Here is a 17,767-nt window from a genome sequence, read left to right as displayed (position 1 = left end):
GCTCTGCTCCCAAGTTTGCTTCAAAGTGCAATGGCAACTCAGGACGTACAGGTGAATCCAGGGTCATCTGGTGACAGACAGCCGTGGTGTACCCAACATCCCAGGTCGTTTAGGGGTTATAATGGGAATTGCTACTATTATGAAGGGATTCCCCAGTCCTTTACAGTAAGGGGTGGTGCACAATGCACCTCTACTTACTGCAAGTGTGGTGGAGGTAAATGGTGATGTTATTGCATCGCCATGTAATTCTTTACACTATGTGGGCTGGGCTCCCTGTACCTGACCTGCATATGGCATTGCTCCTATGGGAAAATGGAGCTCAGTTCTCGAACTGCTCAGTTCTGGAATAGCCTACCAGAACATACTGTATTCAAGAACAGAGACATTACTGTATAGCTTTATTTTAAAGCATGATAATAAAAAAAATAATAATAATTGCAAACATGTTTTATTTTACATCCCCTGTTGATTTATAGTTTGAAAGTTATAATGACAATGTTCACTTTAAGGACTGGCCCAGAAAACTTAAAGATCTCTTATGCCCTTGGATAGTGGTTCACTTCAGTACAAAAAGGTGATTCCACTTGTTCACAAACCTTTACTCTATCTTGTAACTTAAAGTACCTGATATTGAAATAAAGACTCGCTGTTGCACCATTTTACTTTGTCTCGCTGATTTATTCTGCACCTAGCCAAGACCAAGGGTGTCTCCACTATCACCTCAGACAAGAGTATCAGAAACACAGCTCCAGTAGTATCTGTAAGATAAGATAAGAAACCATTGTGTGCAGCAGGGAATTCGGATGCGGGCGCACACTGATGCGCCCGCATCCGAATTCAACGGCTGTGAAGATCATCTGGTCGGTACTGCAGTAAGACACCAGTGTCTTACGCCATGTGAACATGGCCTGATAATAAATGGAAGAACAGGATAAAACACCTGGTGACAACTGTAAAAGGATGCTGGACCGACTTATGAATGTAGACTAAGCCTTATAGGAACTGGCCTGTATTGGCCGGTATCATGACTTTATTATTCCCTCTTCACTCTTTCCCTCATATCTGGTCTTCTGCATATTGATGCAATGAATTGGGGACCAAAAGCTTTTATAGTGTATGATATTGTTGTGGGTGAAGGTTCTGTTTAATCATTTTTGACAGACTGTGTCCTATGGAATGTGTTAAGGCTAGATTCACAGGTAATGGATCCTCAGCGGATTTTACGCTGCAAATCCACATTGAAATCCACTGATTGACTGAGCAGGACGTCTGGATGTGTGGAGCCACAGGAGGAGGCCGGAGCACGGACCTGTAATATATGCACTGGGTTGCCATGGGTTAAGAGGGACTGAGTTTACATACTTGCATCAGAATGAACATTCCACTGCGACCCGATTCCCAATGCGACCCGGTTATGTGACCCTATTCAGAATAACAGTAACAGATTTGCAGCGGATTTCGCTGCGAACTTGCAGCTTGAAATCCAGTGCAGATTCGTTGATTCATGCGGAGAGTTGTAGCCTATAAATTAAAACTAGAGCATTCTATAAACTCATGTGCAGTCCCGAATTCCCATTATTTTCCCCAATAATGTAATAATCTGTCTAACAATATTAAGTATTTTCAGCTACAATGCTTGCCACGCATAGTGAATTAAATGAGACAGCAATTATCTTGTTGTGAATATGCCCCATACTGTGCTGCTAAATAAACTTTAGGAATTTTTTCAAAAATCTCTGTAAAGGGCAGTTACTGTAAATAGCCAGCTGATATTGCTTAATTATATTTGCATGTCATGTTTCATGTTTAAATGGGATTTTTTTTCCACATTGTCTTCCTCAGAATTTTCTCTGCTGTGCAATTAATCTAATTGTATGTAAGTGAAACGCTGAATGTGGTCCTAATTAAAAACAAAAGTCTTGTCATCAGAAGTTACAAGACATAGATAAACCGAACAACATTGGTAAAAATGTGCAATTTACAGTGCTTTCTAGGAGTGAGTCAATTTCAAGGCATAACAATAAGTTATTGCTTACTGTCCGACAGACATGCATTTAATCTTACTGGAAATTAGAATTTTTTATTGTGTATTTCTGTCACTACTTTTTGACTTTAAAGAACACTTTTACAATGAGTACTTAACCCCTTAACGACATCGGGCGTAAACTTACGCCCTCGCGCCCTGGTACTTGGCGCATCAGGGCGTAAATTTACGCCCGATGTTTCCCCGATCGCTGCGTGTTCACACACAGCGGTCGGGGAAGATGGCCTGCTATAAATCATAGCAGGCCATCTTAGCTTCACGGCACAGGGGGGGGGTTAACACCCCCCGTGCTTACGATTGCCGCTATAGGCTGATCAATTCAGATCAGCCAATAGCGGCGATCGGAACCTTTCCGGGTCATCGGCGACCCGATGACCCGGAAAAAAATGGCGGTCGGTGCTGTCCGAGGACGGCACAGACCGCCATTACTGTAAAAAGTAATGGTGATCGCCGTGCCACCGGCCCGATCGCCGTGAACGGCGATCGGGCCGGTGGCACGGCGATCAGAGTCCCACAATATAGTAAATACCTGCCCTAGACCCCTCAGCTAGGTAGCCGAGGGGTCCAGAGCAGGTATTTGTACATTACTCACCTGTCCTGGGCTCCTGATCGGCGTCTTCCGGGTTCGCGGCATCCTCGTCTTCGTTCGGGTCTTCGGCTTCTTCCGTGACGTCACGTTCGGCTTCTCTCGGCTATTTTCGGCTCCAGCGTCGGCTCTTTCCGTATTTTGCGCTCTGCTGCCCTCTAGCGGCTGATATGTGTAATACACTTATCAGCAGCTACAGGGATGTTCAAATGTAGAATTTTTTTTTTTTCAAATTTTTTTTTTTCTATTTTCCGCACCCTATCGCCGCTGAGTGTTGATCAGCATCGCACGAAAGTGCGCTGCTAATCAGCAACTCCTCCTTTTTGGCGTAGGGTGTTTTTTTTCTATATTCTACTGCCACGGTCTGCTTATAAGTGCCGCACATAAGTGCGGCATTTATCAGCAACTCCTTTGTTGGCGTAGGTTTTTTTTTTATACTTACTGTAAAAAAACACGTAAAAAACACTACATTACACCACACTACATTGAATAAAGTTTGACACTACACCACTACATACCCCATATACCAATCCCCGTATAAAGATGGCCCCCAGGGTGTTTTCGGCGTCAGAGGGATACGTTATTATTACCTCCGACACCGAAACAGCCAGTGAGGATGAATGGGGGGTCCTTCGTTCCTCCATTCATCCTCATCATCCTCATCCTCCAATGACGTATCTGGGGGTAGCGTAGTGTACGCTGCCCCCCAGACACATCTTTTCCGCCAGTACCGTCCCAATAAGAGATGACGGTATGGTGTGAAATTCTACAAACTCTGTGAGCGTGCCTTAGGGTACACTTACAGATTTCGGGTACGTGCACACTGCGGAATGGCGAAGGATAACCCTTTGTGCATTCCGCAGCTGGCACCCGCCGGCGGACTGATGGAGGCATGTGTCTCCACCCGTGTCATAGAATCCATTCTATGCACGGGCGGATTCCATCGTCCATCCAAAGAATGAACACGTTGGACGGAGAGCGGAATCCGCCCGTGCATAGAATGGAGTCTTTGACACGGACGGAGACGTGTGCCTGCATCACTCTGCCGGTGGGTGCCAGCTGTGGAATGCACGAAGGGTTATCTGTCGCGATTCCGCAGTGTGCATGTACCCTTAGAGTGTATGTAGGAAGGGACACCCGAATGCAGCCCCCAGATGCCCCCCCCCCCCATCCTCGGAGGTAGTGGGGAGATCGTTGGGGAACTGATCTTCCCACTGCTGGATAAAGGTCACCACCTGTACGGGGATAACTTTTATACCAGCGCCCCCTCCTCTGGTCTCTCGCTGCCCTGTAGCTTGCGGCACGATCCGAAAATATCAGAAGCCGTAATAGAGCCCTAATATTTAGCAGCCATGGAGCGGACCCAGCGCTTCTGGATATGAGGGACCCCGTATCGCACCAGGGCAACATTTTCCAGGTGACGTCCCCCACACTGGAGAACGGGAGACCCCAGAAGAAGTGCAGAGTGTGGCGTAACAGGGGGATCAGGAAGGACAACATTTTCCAGTGTGACGCCTGTCCTGATCCCCCCGGCCTCTGCATACTGGATCGCTTCAAGGCGCACCACACGTCATTGGGGTTCTACATTATCTAAATTCTGTCCCTTATTCCTATTTCAGGGGTCACGTTGATCCAGGGATTATTCTGATCGCCATTATGGAGTCAGGAAGGAATTTTTCCCCTGTGATGAGGCTACTGTCGTCTGCCTTAAGAGGGTTTTTTGCCTTCCTCTGGATCAACACAGGTTGAATTTGATGGACTCCTGTCATTTCCAACCTTATAAACTAATAATTGGCCTAATACCCCCAAATAAATTAGAATTGTCCCTTTTCCCCAGCTAAGTAGGTATGGCCGCCATTTCCATTAGAGGATGCCATGTCGCAATTACAAAGCCTCTGTGCGGCCAGGACAGTAGAAACCCCCCACAAGTGACCCCATTCTGGAAACTACACCCCATAAGGAATCTAAGAAGGGGGGCAGCGGGGATATGGCCCCCTGGTGACGGCCACATTTGGGACGTGAAAATGAAAAAAATTGTATTTTTTATTTTCTCGGCACATGTTCTACGTAAGTGCCCGTCACCAGTGGGGTCCATATGCTCACTGCACCCCTTGTTAGATTCCTTATGGGGTGTAGTTTCCAGAATGGGGTCACTTGTCGGGGGTTTCTACTGTCCTGGCAGCACAGGAGCTTTGTAATTGCGACATGGCCTCCATCCTCCATTCCAGCCTCTAAATGGCGCTCTGTCCCTTTGGTGACTTGCCCTGTGCCCATATGGCACATTATGTCCACATGTGGGGTATTTTCGTACTCAGGGGACACTACCCTACACGTTTTGTGTTCATTTTCTTTTTTAACCCCTTGTGGAAATGGAAAAAAATCAAGGCTAGACCAACATTTAGTGTAATTTTTGTAAAATTTTTACTCTAAATCATTAATCTTGTCATGTTTTTTCATTTTCACAAGGGGTTAAAAGATAAAAAAAAACATTTAATGTGTAGAGCAATTTCCCCTGAGTACGGAAATACCCCACATGTGGACATAAAGCGCCATGCGGGTGCAGGGTAAGCCTCCGAAGGGAAGAAGCGCCATTTGGTTTTTGAAGGCTGGATTTGGATGGAATGGATTTCGAGGGGCCATGTTGCATTCAAAAGGCCCCTGTGTTGCCAAGACAGTTGAAACCCCCCACAAGTGACCCCATTATGGAAACTGCACCCCTCAAGGAATGTAACAAGGGGTGTAGTGAGCATATGGACCCCACTGGTGACGGACACAAATGTGGAACAATGTGGCGTGAAAATGAAATATTACATTTTTTACACTATAATGTTGGTTTAGCCTTGAATATATCATTTTCACAAGGGGTTAAAAGAGGAGAAAAAAAACAAAATGTGTAGCGCAATTTCCCCCGAGTCCGTAAATACCCCACATGTGGACATAAAGCGCCATGCGGGTGCAGGGTAAGCCTCCGAAGGGAAGGAGCACCATTTCGTTTTTGAAGGCTGGATTTGGATGGAATGGATTTCGAGGGGCCATGTTGCATTCAAAAGGCCTCTGTGTTGCCAAGACAGTTGAAACCCCCCACAAGTGACCCCATTATGGAAACTACACCCCTCAGGGAATGTAACAAGGGGTGTAGTGAGCATATGGACCCCACTGGTGACGGGCACAAATGTGGAACAATGTGGCGTGAAAATGAAATATTACATTTTTTACACTATAATGTTGGTTTAGCCTTGAATTTATCATTTTCACAAGGGGTTAAAAGAGAAAAAAACACACAATATGTGTAGAGCAATTTCCCCCGAGTCCGTAAATACCCCACATGTGGACATAAAGCGCCATGTGGGCGCAGGGCAAGCCTCCGAAGGGAAGGAGCGCCATTTGGATTTTGGAGGTTGGATTTGGCTAGAATGGATGATGAACGCCATGTCGCATTTACAGAGCCCTCCTGCTGCCAAAACACTGGAAACCCCCCACAAGTGACCCCATTCTGGAAACTGCACCCCTCAAGGAATCTAACAAGGGGTGCAGTGAGGATATGGACCCCTTGATGACGGGCACATTTGTGCCATGAAAGTGAAAAAATGAAAATTTTCCCTTTCACGTCACATTGTTACACATTTGTGCCCGTCACCAGTGGGGTCCATATGCTCACTGCACCCCTTGTTAGATTCCTTGAGGGGTGTAGTTTCCAGAATGGAATCACTTGTGGGCGGTTTCCAGTGTTTTGGCAGCACGAGGGCTCTGTAAATGCGACATGGCCCTTGAAATCCTTTTCAGTGAAATTCAGCTTCCAAAAGCCAATTGGCGCTCCTTCCCTTTGGAGGCTCGTCCTGCGCCCCCTTGGCACTCTATCGCCACATGTGGGGTATTTCTGTACTCGGGAGAAACTGCGCTACACATTTTTTGTCTTTTTTTGCCTCTTATCCCTTTAAGAAAATGAAAAATTGAAGGCTAGAACAACGTTTTAGTGTAAAAAATAAATTTTTCTTTTTTCACGCCATATTGTTCGGAAAATCTGTGAAGCACCTGTGGGGTCCAGATGCTCACCGCACCCCTTGTTACATTCCTTGAGGGGTGTAGTTTTCTAAATGGTGTCCCTTTAGGGGTGTTTTTTAGGTTTTGACACCCCAGAGCCTCTGCCAACCTGAAGTGGTACAGTCAAAAATGACCAAATATAACGGAGGCGTTGAAATTCACTAGGCGCTCCCTTATATCTGAGGCTTGTGGTTGCGTCAAATAGCGCAATAGGGCCACATATGGGGTATTTCTATAAACTGCAGAAACGGGGCAATAATTATTGGGGTGCATTTCTCTGGTAATAGGTTTATAATTATGAAAAATATTGGATTACAATAAAATCTCTGCACAGAAAATTAAAATTTTCAAATTCCTTACACACTTGGCTTTTATTTCTGTGACTCCCCTAAAGGGTTAAAACACTTTCTGGATGTGCTTTTGCAGAGTTTGGGGGGTGCAGTTTCTGAAATGGGGTGCTTTGTGGGGCTTTCTAACATACAGGCCCCTCAAATACACTTTAAACCTGAACAGGTCCCTAAAAATATCTGATTTTGAAATTTTACTGAAAATTTGGAAATTTGCTGCTAATGTTTTAAGCTCCCTATTGTCTAAAAAAAATGAAAGATAGTTTAATAAATGCCGCCAACATAAAGTAGACATGTTGCTAATGCTATTTAATATATAATTTATGTGGTATAACCACTTTCTGTATACGCAAAGAAGTTTCAAAGTTGGAAAAATGAATTTTTTCACATTTTTTCACATTATTTGGGTTTTTTTCATAAAGATTTGTTATGAGTATCGACTCCAATTTACCAGAAATGTAAAGTACAATATGTCACGAGAAAACAATCTCAGAATCAGCCAGATAGGTAAAAGCATCCCGAAGTTATTAATGACTAAAGTGACACTGGTCATATTCATAAAATTTGTCTCTGTCATTAAGGCCATTTCAGGCTCTGTCCTTAAGGGGTTAAAGGAGAAGTCTGGCCTCAGTTTTTTTTTTTAGTTTTTTTTTATTTGCTAAAACTATCAAAATGGGCCATTATCTGTCCGTGTAATAACACCCAACAATGAAACGACGAATGAAAAATCGTTCATTTAGGTCTTTCAACATGTTGAAAAATTATCGTTGGTATCGTTCGCATATTTGTTTGTGTAATAAGTAGTTTGCTGATAAAACATGTTGTGTGGGTAGCCCTGAGGAATGATTAGCAACCATATAACGACTTAGTAATCAGTGAATGTAATATCTAGGGATGGTCCGAACAGAGTTCGGTTCGGGTTTGTACGAACCCGAACTCTTGGGAATGATTCCCGCTGTCTGCCCGCTCCGTGGAGAGGGTGGATACAGCGGGAGGACCGCCTGGAAAACTGGGATACAGCCATAGCCATAGGCTGTATCCCAGTTTTCCAGGCGGTCCTCCCGCTGTATCCACCCGCTGCACGGAGCGGGCAGACAGCGGGAATCTGATGCAGAGCGTTCAGTTCATACGAACCCGAACCTCGGCAATTTCGGACTATCCCTAGTAATAACCTCAGAATCACTAGTTATCGCTAGCAAACGATCGTTATAGCGAATCTTTGAACGATAATCGCTACGTGTAATATGGCCTTTAATGGCAGGGCACAGGGAGAAAACAACAAACGGCACTAACTTACCTTTTCCTGAACTGCCGCAATCCCGGGTGCCGCATGTAGCCGGGATCGCGGCTATTAGCGGGCACGGTCCGATCGCCGTGCCCGCTAATTAAGTACTTAGAAGCAGCTGTCAAAGTTGACAGCTGCTTCTAAATACTTGCTCATCTCAATACCTGGTGGTCTAGTGGGGGGATCGCCCCCCCGCGGCGCGATTGCGGGTGGGGGGGGGGGGGCGATCCCTGCATCCATCCCGGGCCAGGGTCTGCGCCGTAATGGCGCTGATCCCGGCTCGGCATTCTATTGCTTTCGGCTGCAGCAGCCAAAAGCAATAGAACACCGATCTCATGGATTCATGCAGTATAACTATACTGCATGGATCTCTATGGGAGATCAGAGTGCATATACTAGAAGTCCCCCAGGGGGGCTTCTAGTATATGTGTAAAGTAAAAGAAAATGTATTTTTAATAACACAAAATCCCCTCCCCTAATAAAAGTCTGAATCACCCCCCTTTCCCCATTTTATAAATAAAAATAAATAAATAAATAAACAAACACGTTTGCTATCGCCGAGTGCGTAATCGGCCGAACTATTAATTAATCACATTCCTGATCTCACACGGTAAACAGCGTAAGCGCAAAAAAAACCAATGTGCAAAATTGTGCATTTTTGGTCGCATCAAATCCAGAATAATTGTAATAAAAAGTGATCAAAAAGTTGTATATGCGCAATAAAGATACCGATAGAAAGATCACATCATGGCGCAAAAAATGACACCTTACACAGCCCTATAGACCAAAGGATAAAAGCGCTATAAGCCTGGGAATGGAGCGATTTTAAGGAACATATATTTTCTTTAAAAGGTTTTAATTTTTTACAAGCCATCAAATCAAATAAAAGTTATACATGTTACATATCGTTGTAATCGTAACAACTTAAGGAACATATATAACAAGTCAGTTTTATCCTAGGGCGAAAGGAGTAACCCCCCCCCCCCCAATCCAAATTAAAAAAAAAAAAACATTTTTTTTTTTTTTTTTCAATTTCACCACACATATAATTTTTTTTTTTGTTTCCCGGCACATTTTAGGCAAAAATTACATCTTCTATAGCAAAGTACAATAAGTTTAGCAAAAAATAAGGGCTCATTTGGATCTCTAGGTGGAAAAATGCAGGCGCTATGGCCTTATATATACGAGGAGGAAAAAACGGAAGCGGAAAAATTAACACTGGCTGTGTCCCCTAAAGGTTAAAGGGGCACATTCACACTTTGATTTGTTGCTGCTGTCCCAGTAAATTGAATCAGGTTTGAAAAATAAATGAACTACTTAAAAAAAAAAAATAGAAGTGCTTATTTTTAATCAATTAACAAAATGCATGAGAAAATTAATCAAATCTATATTTGGTGTGACTTTCCTTTATCATCTATACGCACTTACGTAAAGCTTTTGAAGAAACTCTGAGGTTGTTTGAAATAATGTTAAATTACCAACATATATTTCTGTAGATGTAACCTTATGAAAAATGCAGCAGGTCTAAGTTGTCAGATGGGATGTCTGGGCTGAAGGAGGAAGCCAATATAATCCTAAGTAGGTGTTGTTCTGCCACTGAAGAAATCTATAATTGGCTGCGCCCGAGCGGTGGCACGCACTTCACTTGCTGGTATAACGCTTCCAAAAAGTTCTGCCCTGTATGACTTCCCCAGCAGGAAAATCCAGTTACAACCCGGACATGCGTCTGATAACTACAACTGTAATGTTGTAAGGTAGATTAGTTATTGCCAAGAATTTGCAATACTGCCCTGTCTATCAAGGGTTCTATTGTTAGCTACAGGGGATCGGATAAACCACATACTATTAACCAAATTATTTTATTTTAGTGTATTAATCATTTACATACAGTTATTTTTCTGTACGCTAGCTTTGCACTGATGCAATCCCCGTGTATGCCGATTATTTTCTGCCTGCTCAGCTTATTTTGTGCACATTTACTTATCAGAGCATGTTGTCATTCCATTGTTGCTGGAGCGAAGACTGGCATTGGCTTTTTTGTTGTTTTTTATATGTATTATATTGTGTAGCCGCCATCTTTATGAACTCTTTTCGAACTTTGTCACACCACTCTTTTTCTCTGTCACAAGATACTGTCCTTGACCTCCAGCACTGGACTGTTCTCCTCTTACAGGAACTGGGTGGGTGTTGCTTCCTGCCTCTCTGACTTTTTCTTCCCCAGTTATCTCTATTACGCCTATCTGGAAACAGCCAACCTTTATGTTCTAATATTGCAGCAGAACCTCCTGGCATTACACACCTGCCCACTGGCTTCTTTTGCTCCATCTACTTGTGCATTTGCCCAAAGGGAAGAAGCTGTCACTACATTATGCATACATGCGTATGCATAAGTAGGTGCCACAGAAAAAGTAGATGGGCAGGCCAGTACATTGAGGAGCTGGGCAATGCCCCCAGTGCACCATAGGATCTCATTTACATATTTGGAGTTTATAAATTAGAAGTAAATGGCACAATGGATTGTCAATAAAAGCATATCTTAGAACCAGATTAAGGTGCCCTGATTCTTAAGCTTTTTTTAATACCATTTCTACAGCCCTCCATTCCTTAGTTATTATTAGATTTGCCAGATGGTCAGGCGAGTATTCACAGTATGTTTTTAGTGAACTTTAAATTCAATTCCAAAGGAAGATGGTAGTGAAAAATCCAGGGCACCAAACTTTTACCTTATCCATCCACCTAATAAGAAGAAAGAACTTTTTTTGTGAAGATGTCCTTTGGTTGGTGAACTCCCATGTTTTACTAAGCAGTTATGTGGTGCTGCTGCATTCGGATTCCTGTGCCCAAGCGCCGGAATGATGTTATGCTGGTGGTTGGCGCATTGCTCAGCCAGTGATGATACAGTGGTGATGCCAGTGCTAGTTCAGCACACAGGTGTGGTGGTATACCTGCTTTGTTTAGAGGCTGGCCATACGGACCCCAATGGTCATTAACCTGCTGGGTTGTGATGGGTCTCTTGGGCTCTTATCATGGTGGTCTGGAGTGGGAAGTTGACCCACCACCACCCACAGAAAGGGGAAAAATGACCCAAGGATGGGAAGTTGACCAACCGCTACCAACATAAATAATAATAATAATGCCTTATTTGTATAGTGCACACAGATTACGCAGCACTTCACCTATCAGTATGTTTTTGGGTGTGGGAGGAAACTCACGCAAACACAAACTCTTTGCAGATGTTGTCCTTGGTGGGATTTGAACTACTGAGCATAGTGCTAACCACTGAGCCACCGTGCTGCTCAATTACCCACAAATGACCCAAAAATGACCCAAGGATGGTGTAGCCGGTGTGTGTAGGTGTTGGAGCAATGATCACTGAATCCCAGTAGAATAAATAAAGTAGTTTTACTGAAAGTCTCTTGCAATACAGAACAGCTTTTCACTAGGTGACTTTTGTGATACAGACTTGAGCTCACTAAATCTGTGCTGAGAGATGCTTAAAGTGACACTGTCATCCCCTTTTTGCATTCTGACTTCTCTACACAGGTGTAAAAAGTAAATTTAGCAGTTTTCATACCTTATTTTATATCATATGTCATGGTGCTTGTTCAAGTAAAAAGTGATCTTTTACCAACTGCAGATTGTGCTAAGTTGGTAACAGCACCACTTAACTCCTCCCACAATGCAACTGTTGGCCCGCCCCTCCATAACGTCATAGGCACATAGGCCCCACCCCTTCACTGACCACTGGATCAGACTGGACTAAAGGTTTATTCCCCACCCTCTCTAGGTTGGCCCATACCAATGGACGGGGCTTATGTGCCAATGATGTCACAGAGGGGCGGGGCAGATGGTGGCGCTTTGGGCGGGGCTAAGTGGCACTGTTGTCGTTAATCCCCACCCACTTAGAACAATCTGCAATTCATAAAAGATCACTTTTTACTTGAACAAGCAAGTATGATATAAAATAGGGTATGAAAACTGCTAAATTTACCGTTTACACCTGTGTACAGGAGTCAGAATGCAAAAAGGGGCAACAATGTCGCTTTAAGGGCTAAGGTAGAGTAGCAGTGCTGTTTCATTTGAGTGCTGGGAAGAGTAGAAGAGCTTAGAGAAGTTGAGAGGAGTTTGTCAGGAGAGTAGAGGAATTCGTCGGGAGAGCTCCAACCCAAAGTAGTAATGTGCTCTGCTGGTACTTGAGAGAAGAGATACTTGAAGAAGAATACTTGAGAAGAGAACACTTGTGCCTGTGTGTCGACCTTAATTTTGCTATAACACCTTCTGCCCTGCAGTGTCGGGGTACCCGTCCTACGAGGGTGACACAAGCCCCAGTCTTGGTTACCTAAATGTCCGAAATTTTCCAGTGCCACCTGCGGTGCGAAATAGAGTACGTAGACCTTTATGCAGTTGCTTTGCTTTACCCGGGTCAGTTCCTCTGTCTAGGATACCACCCTGCTCAGTTAAGAAAGGTTCTCAGCGTGGGCTGGGGGGATCTTTGACTTGTGTTTTTTCAGTTGCTTAGCACTGCATAGTGTGTATTTATAGATTGTGGAAAGAAAGTCTTTGTGTTATCCATACACGTGTGTCTTTGTCCACTATCACAGTTGGTCTGTCCATGACAGGGAACCTGGCAGAGCCAGGCCCTGGCTAAGTACAGCAGGGATTCCTGGTCTGTGTGTGTCCTACTCCTCAGAGAATTAGTTTCCTCAGAGGGGAAACTAAGTGACACTACACTTCTTCTCGCCATGTGACTACTTCCTACAGGGTGTGTAAGGGTCCCTGTGAGTGGTGGAGAAGAGAGTGTGCAGAAGAAGGAGGAAAGAGATAGGTAGAGTAAAAAGAGCATCTCACATTGGTTCACAGAATCACATAACAAAACAGTAATCCTATAGTGCCTACAGCTGTGCAATACATACATAGTTATGAACACTGACATCTGGTGGTAAAACATTTATACAACTTCATCACCACCTTACTTTAGAGAATAAGGCTTGTGCGATAGGTGTAAGGCTAGAAACATCTGTGGTGGGACACCACAGTTACATCCCCTGCTGTGCCATCCTGACCATGATCCTCTCTCATGGATCAAGATCACATGTTCCTCTATGCTTGGCCATATTATAAACAGGATCTCTGTCCAGAACGCTGAGCAGGATGGCACAGCAGAGTATGTGTCTTTTCATAGAAGCAACTGTACGTGATTACACTACATAGACTTCTAATACAGTGCTAAATGTACAACAAAGTTGCAAAACCCTTGAACAGAGTGATAGTTTGCTGATGGGAAGTGTGTCAAGTGTGGAGCACTTGTAACTAATAAAGACTCTGTTCGTAGGTTAATGCTGTCCTAAGGATAGCATTAACTAGTGACAGAGAAGCTGAACAGAATGATGTATCACTTAAATTTTTCTGTGCAGCTGATCTGGAGATATCCTCCTGAGTAACATAGACAATAAGTAGTCCTCAGCAGCTGGAGGGTCGGGAAAGGGGTGTGGCAACAATCCTAGTCTCTCTCTCTTAAGAGAACGGCTGAACAAAATGATGTAAGTAATACACCGATCTGTACAGCATTTCTGTCACTAGTTTATGCTGCCCTTAAGGCACTATTAACCTAGTCAATGCAACAACAGCTGTTGTTCACAGTGTATTAAATAACAGCCATTATTTGCTATGGCCGTGGAAATAATTGACATTTCACTTGTGCACTGATTGCCATTCAATTTTCGATGCAACAACGGCCGTTGTTTTTGAGTGCAAAACAAGGGCCATTTTACCATAACCATAATCTTGATTACCTTATTCACAGTACGCATAATGTTGGAAAAGGCCAATCAAATTAGTTCTAAAACCTTAGAGCACCTTGCCTTTCAATTTATCTGATTAATTGCGCCAAATAGTGTCATAAAAAGTATTAGAAATAAATATTATGCTAGTAAAATCACTCCAAATGACCCGGTAATGCTTTATAAAGCATCTGTACAAGTGATCATTATGTACCTATAAAAGGTCATTAACATTTCCAAACTGTTGATAGGCCCCCACACTACCTGTTAAATGAATTGTTTTGGGACTTTATCAAACCTATCAAATTGCAAATGAATCAGACACATACAGAATACCTAAAAGATAAGCCTCGGTCTCTGCAAAGCTAAATTAATTATTTTAAAATCGAAATTATTAAAAAATGAAACATCAATTAAATAACAGAGCATAAGAATGATTAGCAACTAAAGCATGTTTATAAAGCTGTTTACTTTCTTGCGATAAAATGTGTATCTAGAGACATATCTAAATAGGATCTTCAAGACATGTCGAATTTGTATTGTAAATGAATATAGCTTTGCATAATTACTGACATAGATCCAGATGCTCTAAGTAAACAAATATCTACATACTGATTTGCACTATTTTTTTTTTTTCTGGAATGTGTTCAAGTTAACAATACTAAAACAGAAGTTTTCATTGTAACAATAATGAGTAGAGATGCAGGCAGTGTCAGCAACCACACTCACACCTAGTCCGGCAGCCGCCGGCTCCCACTGCTACCCGCTACCTCTACGGCAAGCAGAGGTAGCTGGAAACAGTTGGAGCCGGCGGCTGCCGGACTAGGTGTGAGTGTGGCTGCTGACACTGAGTGGGTGCTTGTAGCCTGGGGAGGGGGGCAGGGAGCTGCAGGAGGCTGGCGGGGGTGATCCCTACAGCAGGTAGAGGTAGCAGGTAGCAGTGGGAGCTGGTGGCTGCCGGATACGGGACGAGTGTGGACGCTGGCACCGGCAGGTGCTTGTAGCCTGGGGAGGGGGCAGGGAGCAGGGGGAGGCCGGTGGGGGTGATCCCCGGTCCCCAATTTTACAGAGTTATGAACAGAAAATGCTGTAGTAAGTGCAGGGAAAGTACACTATAGGTGCATTTCCCATAATAAGTGTCTATTAGTCATTTTCAAAACTTTTGTTGGGCAGTAACATATCTTAAAATTGATTTTGCCCGAAGTACCCCATTAAAGTCATTTTGGTGCCAAAGTATGGTGTATTATGCAAATTATGCCCATAATTTGCACATCATAGCCATATTTTGGCACCAGAATGATGGCCATCCAAAAAAAACTACTGCAAAATAGTCAAAGAAAGATGCTGTAGAAACATAACCAATATCTGTCAAATTAAATATTTTAACTCAAAGGGGGGGGGGCATACACTAGTGATGCTGATTGGATGAAAAGGTATTTTTAGAAAATCCTTTTTGTTGTTGATAGGTATAAACTTTCTGTGTAAAAAATGATGATGTTCAACAATAACCAACACCTAAAATCTGTTCAGGATTCAACTGATGTCTTGTTTAGACTTTACATAAATCTTAATTTTATATGTGCAATTATGTAAATGTATATGCCAACAGATTCCATAATAAGGACATTAGGTGGGTACTAAAAAAAAATCCTCAGTGCAGTATAAAGTGCTGAATGTCTGCTAAAGAAATGGAGACAAACACAACAAAAATTAGATCAATGGGCATGACAAAGTCTTAACATAGTTTTCAAAAGTGTTTTCATGACTTAAAGGAAAACTAAGAGCAGGCTCATACATATGAACCTGCTGTTATGTACCTGGAGGTGTCCTGATGCTAATTAAGATAACCTGACAACGATATCCTTTTCTTACTGATCCATTGAACCTGGTTTGAACCTGTGGAACAATGTGGCGTGAAAATGAAATATTACATTTTTACACTATAATTTTGGAAATTCACTAGGCATTTTTTTTTATATCTGAGGCTTGTGTTTGCATCAAATAGCGCATTAGGGCCACATATGGGATATTTCTATAAACTGCAGAAACGGGAAAATCAAAATTGGGGTGCATTTCTCTGGTAATAGGTTTACAATTAGGAAAGATATTATATTACAATAAAATCTCTGCACAGAAAATTAAAATTTTCTAATTTCTTACACACTTAGCTTTTATTTCTGTGACTCTCCTTAAGGGTTAAAAAAAAACCTTCTGGATGTGCTTTTGCAGAGTTTGGGGGGTGCAATTTCTGAAATGGGGTGCTTTGTGGGGCTTTCTAACATACAGTCCCCTCAAATACACTTTTAGGCTGGGTTCACACTACGTATATTTCAGTCAGTATTGTGGTCCTCATATTGCAACCAAAACCAGGAGTGGATTGAAAACACAGAAAGGCTCTGTTCACACAATGTTGAAATTGAGTGGATGGCCGCCATTTAATGGCAAATATGGTTTTGGTTGCAATATGAAGACCACAATACTGACTGAAATATACGTAGTGTGAACCCAGCCTAAGGGTATGTTCAGACTATGTAAAAGTACGGCCGTTGTTGCCATCGGCAACAACGGCCGTACTTTCTGCGGAGTGGAACACTGCCTTTGCTTCAATTGTATCCCGGCTGGAGCGTATACTCATCGTATACGCTCCGGCCGGGATCCCGCGTGGCGCCGCAAAGAACTGACATATCAGTTTTCTGCGGCCGCAATTCAAAGTCCTTAAGGCCATTTCAGGCCCGGTCCTTAAGGGGTTAAAGTTATGTTTTTTAGGGGTTTGGTTATGGAAAGGCTAGGAAGTAATGACCTAACCTAAAGGGGATTGATAGATTCCCTTTCGAGTAAATATACAGAGCCATCATGATAAGTAATACCTGTTCTGCAGCAATTCACTGATACTAGTAATGCACAGTTTGTTTTGCTGAACACATCAAAGGACAAACCATGTTTGTTCAATGCTAGGAGCACATTCCTTGTCTGTAGATAAACTTTCAATATCCAACATCTGCTACTGGAAACAGAATGCATGGCTATATTTAATACATTCATTTAACATTATTTGTTATATACTGGGGAATTATATTAATAATTCAAGCATTTGATTTTAGTGTACAAATACTAAACATACACAATTCTAAAATATGTATAATACACTTACACCAACTTTACAATCAGCAGAAATTATGTGTTATTATGACACAACATTATTATTGCTTTATTATTGCTTTATTATTATGGTAGCGGGACCCCCACCAGAAGTCATTTTCGTGATGCGCGAATTGAATCTAAACGAATTTCATTAAAACAGCCAAATCTGTAGTAGCTACAATATTGAGACTATCACAGAAGGGCAAATTTGTTAAAGCATGTTGTTGTAAAAATGTCAAAAATCTGAAAAATCACAATTTAAAAGATGTCAATGAGCCAGTCAATCATCCAGTTTCCACCATTCCTCTCCTCTCTGTCTCTATATCTATATCACTCTGTTAGTCTCTCCCTGCTCTGCTCTAACTGCCTGCTGCCATCCTGCTCTCTCCTCCACACACAGCCGACTGCCCTCCTACGTTAATGAACTTCCTTATATAGAGGGGTGAGGTGCTGACATCACCCAAAATCAGCCCTCCTATCCTCTCTGTCCCTAAATTGCTCTGTTAGTCTCTTCCTGCTCTGCTCTAACTGCCTGCTACTATC

General features: G+C 42.8%; 1 protein-coding gene across 2 annotated transcripts in view; it reads right to left on the bottom strand.

The window, feature by feature from the left end:
- Positions 1-17,767, bottom strand: part of NTS (neurotensin) — a 232,060-nt gene that overhangs the window by 36,050 nt on the left and 178,243 nt on the right. The window contains exon 2 of one of the 2 annotated variants that reach the window (XM_069955717.1): positions 15,901-15,979. The exons of the other annotated variant lie outside the window; for it this stretch is intronic. The gene's annotated coding sequence lies outside the window, so the exon portion shown is untranslated. The remainder of the gene's footprint in view (positions 1-15,900; positions 15,980-17,767) is intronic. 2 annotated transcript variants of the gene reach the window in all.

This window comes from Dendropsophus ebraccatus, chromosome 1, assembly GCF_027789765.1.
Source record: "Dendropsophus ebraccatus isolate aDenEbr1 chromosome 1, aDenEbr1.pat, whole genome shotgun sequence".
NCBI classification, from domain to species: Eukaryota; Metazoa; Chordata; class Amphibia; order Anura; family Hylidae; genus Dendropsophus; species Dendropsophus ebraccatus.
This window is presented reverse-complemented; position numbering and strand designations above follow the sequence as displayed.